The 9,676-nt window shown below is 35.9% G+C and overlaps 2 long non-coding RNA genes across 2 annotated transcripts; both read left to right on the top strand.

Moving 5' to 3' along the window:
- Positions 1 to 1,013: 1,013 nt before the first annotated feature.
- Positions 1,014 to 1,427, top strand: LOC107834607 (uncharacterized). Its single transcript, XR_001660410.1, has 3 exons — positions 1,014 to 1,095; positions 1,232 to 1,247; positions 1,341 to 1,427. It is a non-coding gene; the product is annotated as an uncharacterized LOC107834607 (long non-coding RNA).
- Positions 1,428 to 1,866: 439 nt separating this feature from the next.
- Positions 1,867 to 2,683, top strand: LOC107834608 (uncharacterized). Its single transcript, XR_001660411.1, has 3 exons — positions 1,867 to 1,930; positions 2,030 to 2,089; positions 2,391 to 2,683. It is a non-coding gene; the product is annotated as an uncharacterized LOC107834608 (long non-coding RNA).
- Positions 2,684 to 9,676: the final 6,993 nt, after the last annotated feature.

The raw sequence follows: 9,676 nt of genomic DNA, 5'->3' as shown, positions 1-9,676 counted from the left end.
ATTGTTATTCAGCTGCTGTTAGAAATGTTGATGCACATAGTTGCTCCATAGTTCACTAATAACAGTGAAAAGCAAAAAATTATTTGGCAAATGTTAAATTTTCAATATAAAAGGTGCTCAAGATAAACTTTAAAGCATCAATGATAAAAATCACATGTTCAGTTTTTTTCTCTAATTGTCTCCAGCAGCTGATTTCTGACTGAAGCTTCATTTTCTCTGTCTGGTTTCCAGATGAAGGTCTTCTCCTGGTGAGCCCCGTCCATCCTGTGACTGAAGGAGCTTCTGTTACTCTGAGCTGCAGACGGAGAGGAGAAAACAAACTTTCTGATATGATTTTCTATCATCATGACAAACTGATCCAAAATGACAGCAGAGGAGAGCTGAAGATCTCTGCAGTGTCTCAGTCAGATGAAGGTTTCTACAAGTGTGAACATTCAGGAGAAGTTTCACCTCAGAGCTGGATGGGAGTTAAAGGTGAGCAGAGATTAAACTTGTATTCATCCCTGTTTTATACCCACCTAATTTATCCTGAGTAATGCCATTAAGCTGCCATTAATCTGATTGGATGTTGGGGAGAAGCTGCAGTATCAGGATAAAACTTATGTTTGCAGAGGGAGAACATGGGAGAAATGACAAAACTCATGAAAATCTTACTCTGTCTGTAGCTTTGACAACTTCTACACTAATACAACCTGTCAAATAAATGAAATGAAATGAAATGAAATGAAATGAAATGAAATGAAAATGAAATGAAATGAAATGAAATGAAATTTTATTCGAACATGATACAAATATAAAATAAAATAGTGCACAGTAACAAGAAGTGCATAAGAAAGAAGAGAAAATACAGATTTTTTTGTTTCTGTTAACATATCATGCTCAAAATGGGGTAGGAAGAAGTGAGAACTTATAAACTCCTACCCCTAAACACTTGAAACTTTAGAGTACAAATATTTTTGTATTAGCATAACAATATCATCAACATCAGTATTTGTCTTTCAACAGCTGCATCACTTCCTGTTCTGTTGCTCATTGGATCAGTGAGTGGAGTCAGTCTGATTATTATCCTGCTGTGTTGCTTCAAACAGTCAAAGGGTGAGACCTTCTTCTTCTTCTTCTTGAATTATTTCATTTATCTAGTGTTGATATTTCTCTGTCATGAAGCTGCAGTGAAACATTTCCAACATACATTTATAATTATGTGACCATGAATGTTGTTTTTTTTTTTCAGGTCGTTGCTGTTTCAGGTTGGTTCATCTTCATCTTGTTCTCATCTCAAACAGAATCAGTCGGTTCTGTACAGTAATAGTACAGTAATAAATTTACTGTATTCATTTCAGGTTGGTCCAATCAGAGAGAAGAGCTTAGGACTCAAACACAAACTACAACCAGACTGGAGCTGATGAGCTCAGCTCTGCTGACCGCGGTCAGAACTCACACTGATCATCATCACCATCCATTAGGATTATTACAATATTATTATTATAATGGGAACTTCTTTAAATTAATGAGATTTCTCAAGTTGCATCAGCTGGAATAAATTTTTAGCTGAAATGTAAATCAGAGTTATAAATAAATAACTGAGTAGTTCAGTGTCTCAGATGTTCTAAAATTATCTTTACTTGAGTTGTTAAAAAATAAGATTTAACTAATTTAATGTTTCCTCCTTTTACTTTATGAGCTTGATGTTGAAAAGAGTTTAAATTATGTTTTTTTAAAAATGTTTTTAGCTGTAGGAAGTGTTAACTTGTATGATTCAGTGAGACCCTCTGCAGACATTTACCTGCTCAGGCAGTTAGATATTAAATATGATGCTGATTTCTGACTTTGTTTCCTAGTATATGAAATTAAAACCTCAATGTTTCAGATGCAGATGATGTCCAAAGTGTCACCTACTCTCTGATTGAATTTAAAAACTCTGGACACAGAAGTGAGTTCCTCTACTACATGCATTACACAGTTTAAGAAATCTGCTTAGAGCTTCATTTATAAATATGAGTTTTTTTTTTTAATGTCACAATCTCATCAGGAAGGCATCCTGAACCAGAAGGGGGCGCTGTTTACTCTGAGGTTAACAGAACCTCTCCAGGTACAGTGTGTTTGTACTGAAATCTCTCCTCAGGTCAGATGTTTCTGAACAATATTAAAGTTTAGTGACAATTTTTCTTTTTCCCACAGCACATTTTCACACGTCTCTGCAGATCCTGTACTAAATTTTAAAAAAAAGCAATAAAACTGGAATCAAACATGCACTTTTTCTGTAAACTGGTCAAACATTGAATTAACATGTTCACTGGTACTGATAGAGACAGCATCTCTAACAAGTTTGGGCTTAAAATCACATTTGAATCATGTTTGGTTTTCATAAATTTTCTCTTCTTCCTTCACAGGGGAGCTGAGTCCTGCAGCAGCCGACGTCGTTTATTCTGAAGTAGGAAGAAAACTTTATGATGATACCGCCATGTAGACCTCAGCTTTTATAACAAAAATAAAAGATACCAAAACTATAATCCTACCTACTGAAATTAGAAGCATTTTAAATTTTGCGACAATCTGATCAACTACTTTTCTATCATGTTCCATAGATTTTGTAATTGCCCAAAATTTCCCATTTGTAGATGTAAGACATTCATTGTTCTTTTTATCTTTCATGATACTCAGTGACGAATATTTCCATTTGATTTTGGGTCACAGATGTGTATTAAATTATCTTCACCCTGAAAAGACTGACCCCTGATTCAGTGACGTTTTCATTGCAGTTTTGAAAACAAAAATCTTCTGAACTTAACCACTTAAGTTCTGGAGATGAAACTCTTGCCTTATATTTTCATGTTTTATGAAGAAATTATAGAGCTAAAACATCACTAGGGGCCCAGTGACTGGTCTCTATCTTTCTGTCATCTGTTCATAGATGTTTATACTGAACTTATTTTATATGTTTCTGCTTCTGCTGCCCAGATATAGTGAATAAACTATAAATACCATAAATCATCTTGGAAACAATTTGCTCCCATCTGGCTGTCAGAGTTTGAACAACTCAGTTGTTCTTTCACAGTTTTCACATGTGATTTGATTTGATAGTGGACCAGGATGAACTGTACAGAAATTATGTCGTAAATAAAAATTGGATTGTTTCAGCCATAATGGCATCAATGAAATAAAAAAAATATTTTCTATTATATCTGTTATCAATAATGTTATTAATTTCCATCATGCCTATATTGTTTTGACAAATTATATATGCTATATCCAAAATAAATGTGTGAACAATTCACGTGTATCAACTGTGTCTGTTTTCAGGAACAGGGAACAATGCATAAAGTGTCACGATATTTGGGACTTTAGTTTTGTTTTAGTTTGGTATTTATTTACCTCTTCATCTTAAATATCTCTTGGACTCACCTAATTAGATGCTAATTAGAGGACACACCTTGTTTAAACTCGTCCCTTTGGTCAAATCGGTTTTATATATTTGCTGGAGGTGACGTAATTTTTGTTCATGCCCGTTTCATTAGTTTGCTTTTTAAGATGATTCTGTTGAACCACAATTCAACAGTAACGGGGCAAGAGGTGCAATAATTTACTATAAACTCAGCAACTACTGTTATGTAAGGAAGAACAAGCTTGCATTTATTTATGTATCATACTGGAACTGATGTGAGAGATGCTGCCTGACATGAAAAAAAGAAACGCGATCTGACACTTCATATTCACCCTAAGAGCTTAGTTTATGTCCACTTCTTAGAAACAAGAAGGTACTTAATTTGCAGAATTAGCACACAGAGGTGTGAAAGCAAAGAGAAGTTTGTCTTCTGTTGATAAGCCCTCTTGCAGAAGCAGGAAGCATAAAGCTTAGAGCATAAAGCATATAGCTTAGAGCGCGCCTGATGCTGGTGTGCTGGAATCTTTGAAATGTCGATTTCCCCCAGTTATGAAGACAAAGTAGTGATGTCAAAAACAGAATTGTTTTTACAATATTTGATGTAACTTGAAGTACACTAGTTGTATCTTATGGATGGTCTAGATTTAAAGGAACTCAGTGTTCCAGCTGTTTTGCAGTTTTCTGGAAGTTTGTTCCAGATTTGTGGTTATGGAAGTTGAATGCTGCTTCTCCATGTTCTGGGGATGCAGAGCAGAACCAGAAGACCTGAGAGGCCTGGAAGGTTGCTATGGCACCAGCAGATCTTCAATTTATTGTGCTGCTAAAACGTTCAATGAGTTGTAGTGTTTTGATTGCTTTTGTTTTAAATTTATTTTTGTTTATACATAGCATTTGTTTATTCTTTTAATACAGTATGTTCAATAAAGTCAAACTAAAGCTGAAAAATGGTCGACTCTAAGTAAAGATAACACATATGTCGCAAGGTTAAAAAAAAGAAAGAAAAAAAAAGCTTCTTGTCTTTAACTGGAACACTTCCTCTAAACACCCTGCTCTAAGCTGACACCATTTTACTCTGTCACATGTTTTAACAGACCATCTCCTCATTTAGAACTTAACATTTAAACATGAACAACATTCAAGCTAAATGTTGTTTCTACTCTGTCATTAGTTAGTAGCTCACACTGCAGAGACTGGAGAGAACACAGACATAAAGAATATTTAAGTTCCTTCTCTAATAGAAAAACATTTAGATTTAGATTTTAAATCAGTTACAACCTGTTGAGTAGGAGTCAGAGCTTAAATACACATGAAAACATATCTACCATATCTCATCATTATGAGGTGTGCTACATGATATAACATGAATGCACAACATGAATTCAATGTTGAGTTCATGCAAAACAATCAAGTTTATTTATTGTTCTTGAACAACAAATTAGTCACTAAATATATTTTAAGTGTTACATTGAATTATTTATTTTTCCACCAATGTGTAACCATGGCTACGTTTTATTTGTAAGTATTGGACATGAAGCGCTGGAGGAGCAAGTGTCATAGTATGCTGAAAAACCACAGCAGTGGCTGAAACGGAAACAGGACAGCTGTAAATAGTGCGCAGTGAGTTTTATGCTCAGCTCCTCTTCAGCTGCTGCAGCTTCAGTTTGTCTCATCCAAACCAGAGCGACACATCACCAGTGTAGGACGTGAAGATGGACCACGTTTTGCTCTGTGTGCTGGATTTCCTGAGTGAGTAAATGAGTTTTAATGAAGCAGATTGAGGAAAAAGCTGGAAATGAGAAGATTAGAATGAGATGGATTCATTTGTTGTGTTCACTTTAAACAAATTAACTGAGTAAACATCCATTTTTACATGTTTCAGTTCAGCTTCAAACTGGCATGGAAAACATTAGGAAAGAAAATACAGATATTTCCCCATTTCTAACAGATCTAAAAATGTATCAATGTTTATTGTTTCAGTTCTCAGTTTTCTCTGCTGTGGAAACTCTCAAGGTAAATGGAAACTTCCTGGTTTTGAATGTTTATTTGATCATTCAGATCTCACCAAGTTTCAGATTCCTTTTCTTTCCATCATTTGATCAGTAAAAGAAAACAATTTTACTGCAATTTTAGCATCCTAGTAAATTGAATGTTTCACTGTCAAGACTACATGTAGAGGTGACTACATGTTTAAGTCAACAGCCAGGTGACTTGTAACATTTGCTATTCAATTTTGTTTTCCGCTTGTTTTATTATTAATTCCTATTTCTAGATTTTGTCCTCACTGTGTCTCCATCATGGCTGAATCCTGGAGCCTCAGTGACTCTGAGCTGTGAGGTTGAATATGGATCTGCAGGATGGAGGTTCTACTGGTATAAAGCTGTTCCTGATCTAAAGCAGAACAACTACAGATATGATCCACTGCCTGGTAGCATCAATGGGACCGTAGAGAACTCCTTCATCATTCATGGACAGAAACACACAGCAGGATTTGCATGTAGAGCTGAAGGAGGAAACCCAAAGGATTTCACTGAATTCAGTGAACCAAAGTTCATCTGGTCTGCAGGTCAGTTCTGTTCTTGTTCCATCGTTGTTCATGTGTTCAGCTACTTTATCCATCCATGATTATTATCAATCTTTCAAGTCGGGTCTCAAAGATTAAATGCTCACAATGTCCTCTTTTCAAATTTGTTAAAAACATATTTATATTTATTTCAAATTTGTTAAAAACAATAATGAAAATAAGCACTATGCATAATCAAAATTATATATGATTTAATTTTATCTGCTGTAAAACAGCAGATTTTGGAGGTTTTATGTTTCTCTCTGTGTTCTTGGGTTGGTTTTATTTCTGTTCCTCTTTTACTTTGTTCAGTCGTTTTCACTTTTGTTTAATCCTTCCTGATCGTTCAAGTTCATTATTTGATGTTACTTCTTTTGGTTAGACCCGTCTCGTTCTTGTCTTCCTGTATGTCAGTCCCTTGTAGCATTTCTAGTTATGTTTACTTCTCTTTTTTTTCTTACTTTAGATCTCATGATTCTTTAGTGTCGTAGTTATTTCCTGTTCCTCTGTTTTCTCTTTCTCTCTCTCTGTATAATCGTCCCTGTGCAACTCTCTCTCCCCCACAATCTACCTTAACTCTCTCCAACTACACACACCTGTTATCACTTACTTCATCAGCCCTGGTCTATTGATCTCACTCTACCTCTGAGTATTTAGCCTGTTTGTTTCAGCCACTCAATGTGTCATCTTACTTTTTCTCCTCGTGTCTCCAGTTGGATTATTTGGATTTTTGTTCCCTACATTTTGTATCTTCTAGTAAGTTGGATTTTTCATTTATTAAATAATTAACTCAACAGCACCTTCTGCCTGCTGCTTGTGGATCCACTTCAACACCTCAACATGGCAGTTTCCTTTTTTTTCCACAGTCTAAGCCAAACAAACAAACCAAACAAAAACATTGCCTCATATAATTTAAGATCACATTTGTAAAAAGATGCAAACAAACAGCTGTGGAGGAGAGACAAGTTTTAAAAATGACTAAATAGTTAAAAGATGAATCAGAACGACACAGACAGACCAAAAGTTACTATTCCTTTAAGTAGACTATACACATTTAAGTCATACATGCAACAATAATTCTATGTTTAAAAGACAAAGTGGAAGGAAAGGCTGTCCAAATTGAAGTGATTCATTATTAATATTAAAACGGATAAATATGATTCCTTGGGTATTAAAACTCTCTCTCATCCTGGACGCAGTTCGTCCTGCCAGCTCTTCTTCAATGTCTCACTACAGATAATAACGGCGCCTCTGCTTCTCTCAGTCTCCATCTTAGTTTTTCATCTCCAAGGTCGTCCTCGTCTCTCTCTGTTACATGTAGCCAAATTCCCCCACAGCGTCCCCTAGAAATTTTTACAAAATCAGCCCCAAACCAAGCTTTGACAATAATGAAATTCAGCACATAAATGGGATTTCACAGGATCTTTAAAAAAGCCTCTTGAACCCATGGTCCAAATCCAACAGGATGTCGGCCATTTAAGATCAAAGCCACCATTTTGTCTTTTTTAAACATTCAACTGAGCAAACTCGTCCTACAGCTTTTCACATACAGACTTCAAAATCACGTAGAGTCTTAAGGCACTGAAGATCAAAAGTTATCAAAATTGTTTTGTTGTGTCAATGCATGCTGTTGTGACTAAGCCTCAAATTTTGAACATTCACCATAAAACACCAAGTTGGAATAAATTGCACCTGATTCTGCAGCTACGTGAAACGTTCTGATGAACATAATATACCAGTACTGAACACATTCTCACACTAATTTGGTGACATCACCTTTGTCAAATTCTTTCTTCTTCAGTTCTCGTCTTCTCTTCCTCCATTTTATCCAACTTTGTCACCAAGCTTTTGTGTCTTCTTTTAAATCCTTTACGCTGTCGACTGCAACTGACAAGCAACAAGATTTTTTTTAAAAATTGGCATTCCAAGAAGCCTACAACAAAATGAAATTAGAAACTTAAGCAGTTTTATTTAGAAGTCTTATTTTAATTGTATCCTATTTATGTTTCCACTCTGACAATAAAAGTCCAACGTAGTTTAACAGCCATCTGTGAAACTTAAATCCTTGAAATAGTCCTAAATATTTTTATATTTTAATGTTTTAATGTTCCTGTATTTTGTTGTGAGCAAAACTAACAAGAGGAATTTGCTAAAGCTCCTAAATCACATGTGAGTCATTGTCTGCAAGCGATTAATGGACTCATTAAACCCTAAACGTTGCACCCCATATCCCTCCTGGAGATCCACCTGGGATTACTGTATTATGTCTTCATACAGGTCCTGGTGGAATGTGAGGGATTATACTCAGAACCTTTAGAACAAGTCCAGTAGTAATCTGGATATCAGCTGACTACTAAACAACCAAACTAAAAATTGTAATTCAGTGATAAAAATGCAAAGAAAAGCAATGGCTCTGTTTAAGACGATTGTAGCAAGTCTTTAACAACTAATGAAGAAATTTTTAGGGTTTAGCCAGAATTGTGTCTTGCTTATGTTGATTATTTCCTCCATGTTGTTCTTCAGATCCTCATCCAGCAGCGTCTCTCTCAGTGAGTCCTGACAGAGAGCAACACTTCACCTCTGAGTCTGTGACACTGAACTGTGGAGGAAACTCTACTGAGTGGAGAGTGAAGAGGTTTAGAGAAATAAACCAAGAGTCATTTGTATCAGACTGCTCCAACTGGGGGGAAATGACTGGTCCCTCATGTACCATTAACAGTCACTGGCCCCATGAATCAGTGTACTGGTGTGAGTCTGGATCAGGAGAGTTCAGTAATGCAGTCAACATCAGTATAAATGGTATGTTATGATACAGAGCTACTTAAAATAAAATCAACTGAATTGTTTCAACTCTTCAATGTATTTCTTCTCCCTCTAACAAGGGCCATCAGTGAAATTATGTTGCAAGCAGAAAAAACAGCAAAACAGTTTAACATATGAGCTGTAATTTCTTTGAATAGATTTTGACATATTTAACATAAACCAGGGTATTTTATTTATTTTAATTGAAACTCCTCTTCCAACAGATGAATCAGATTCCGTCCTCACTGTGTCTCCATCATGGCTGAATCCTGGAGCCTCAGTGACTCTGAGCTGTGAGGTTAAACCTTCATCTGCAGGATGGAGGTTCTACTGGTATAAAGCTGTTCCTGATTTCTCAAAGGACAACTACAGATATGAGCTGCTGCCTGGTAGCATCAATGGGTCTGTAGAGAACTCCTTCATCATTCATGGACAGAAACAAACAGCAGGATTTGCATGTAGAGCTGGAAGAGGAAACCCAGAGTATTTGACTGATTACAGTGAGTCAACGTTTGTCTGGGCCACAGGTCAGTTATGTTTATTTTGTCTCAGTGCTAAAGTGTGATAAGGAGATAAATTAATTAATCTTATTTTGATATGAGACACTGTTCCAATTAACAATGAATCAAGAGTAACACAGAATGCATTCTGACATTATTTTATTCAAGGGTCAAAGAAAAGAATGAGCATTGAGACTCTTGGCAAATCCACGAGTAAAGAAAGAAATCGCATCACTCTTTAATATACACCATTTACGTAAGCCTGGGATTTCCCATCAGCTTAACAAAGAAGACAGTCTTCTTTGTTAAGCTGTTGTTAAGCTACCTGTCTTGATTTTTTCCTCCATGTTGTTCTTCAGATCCTCATCCAGCAGCGTCTCTCTCAGTGAGTCCTGACAGAGAGCAACACTTCACCTCTGAGTCTGTGACACT

Source organism: Poecilia formosa, unplaced genomic scaffold, assembly GCF_000485575.1.
Source record: "Poecilia formosa unplaced genomic scaffold, Poecilia_formosa-5.1.2 Scaffold685, whole genome shotgun sequence".
Lineage (NCBI taxonomy): Eukaryota > Metazoa > Chordata > Actinopteri > Cyprinodontiformes > Poeciliidae > Poecilia > Poecilia formosa.
The sequence above is the reverse complement of the archived record's forward strand: the minus strand, read 5'-3'. Positions and strand labels throughout refer to the sequence as shown.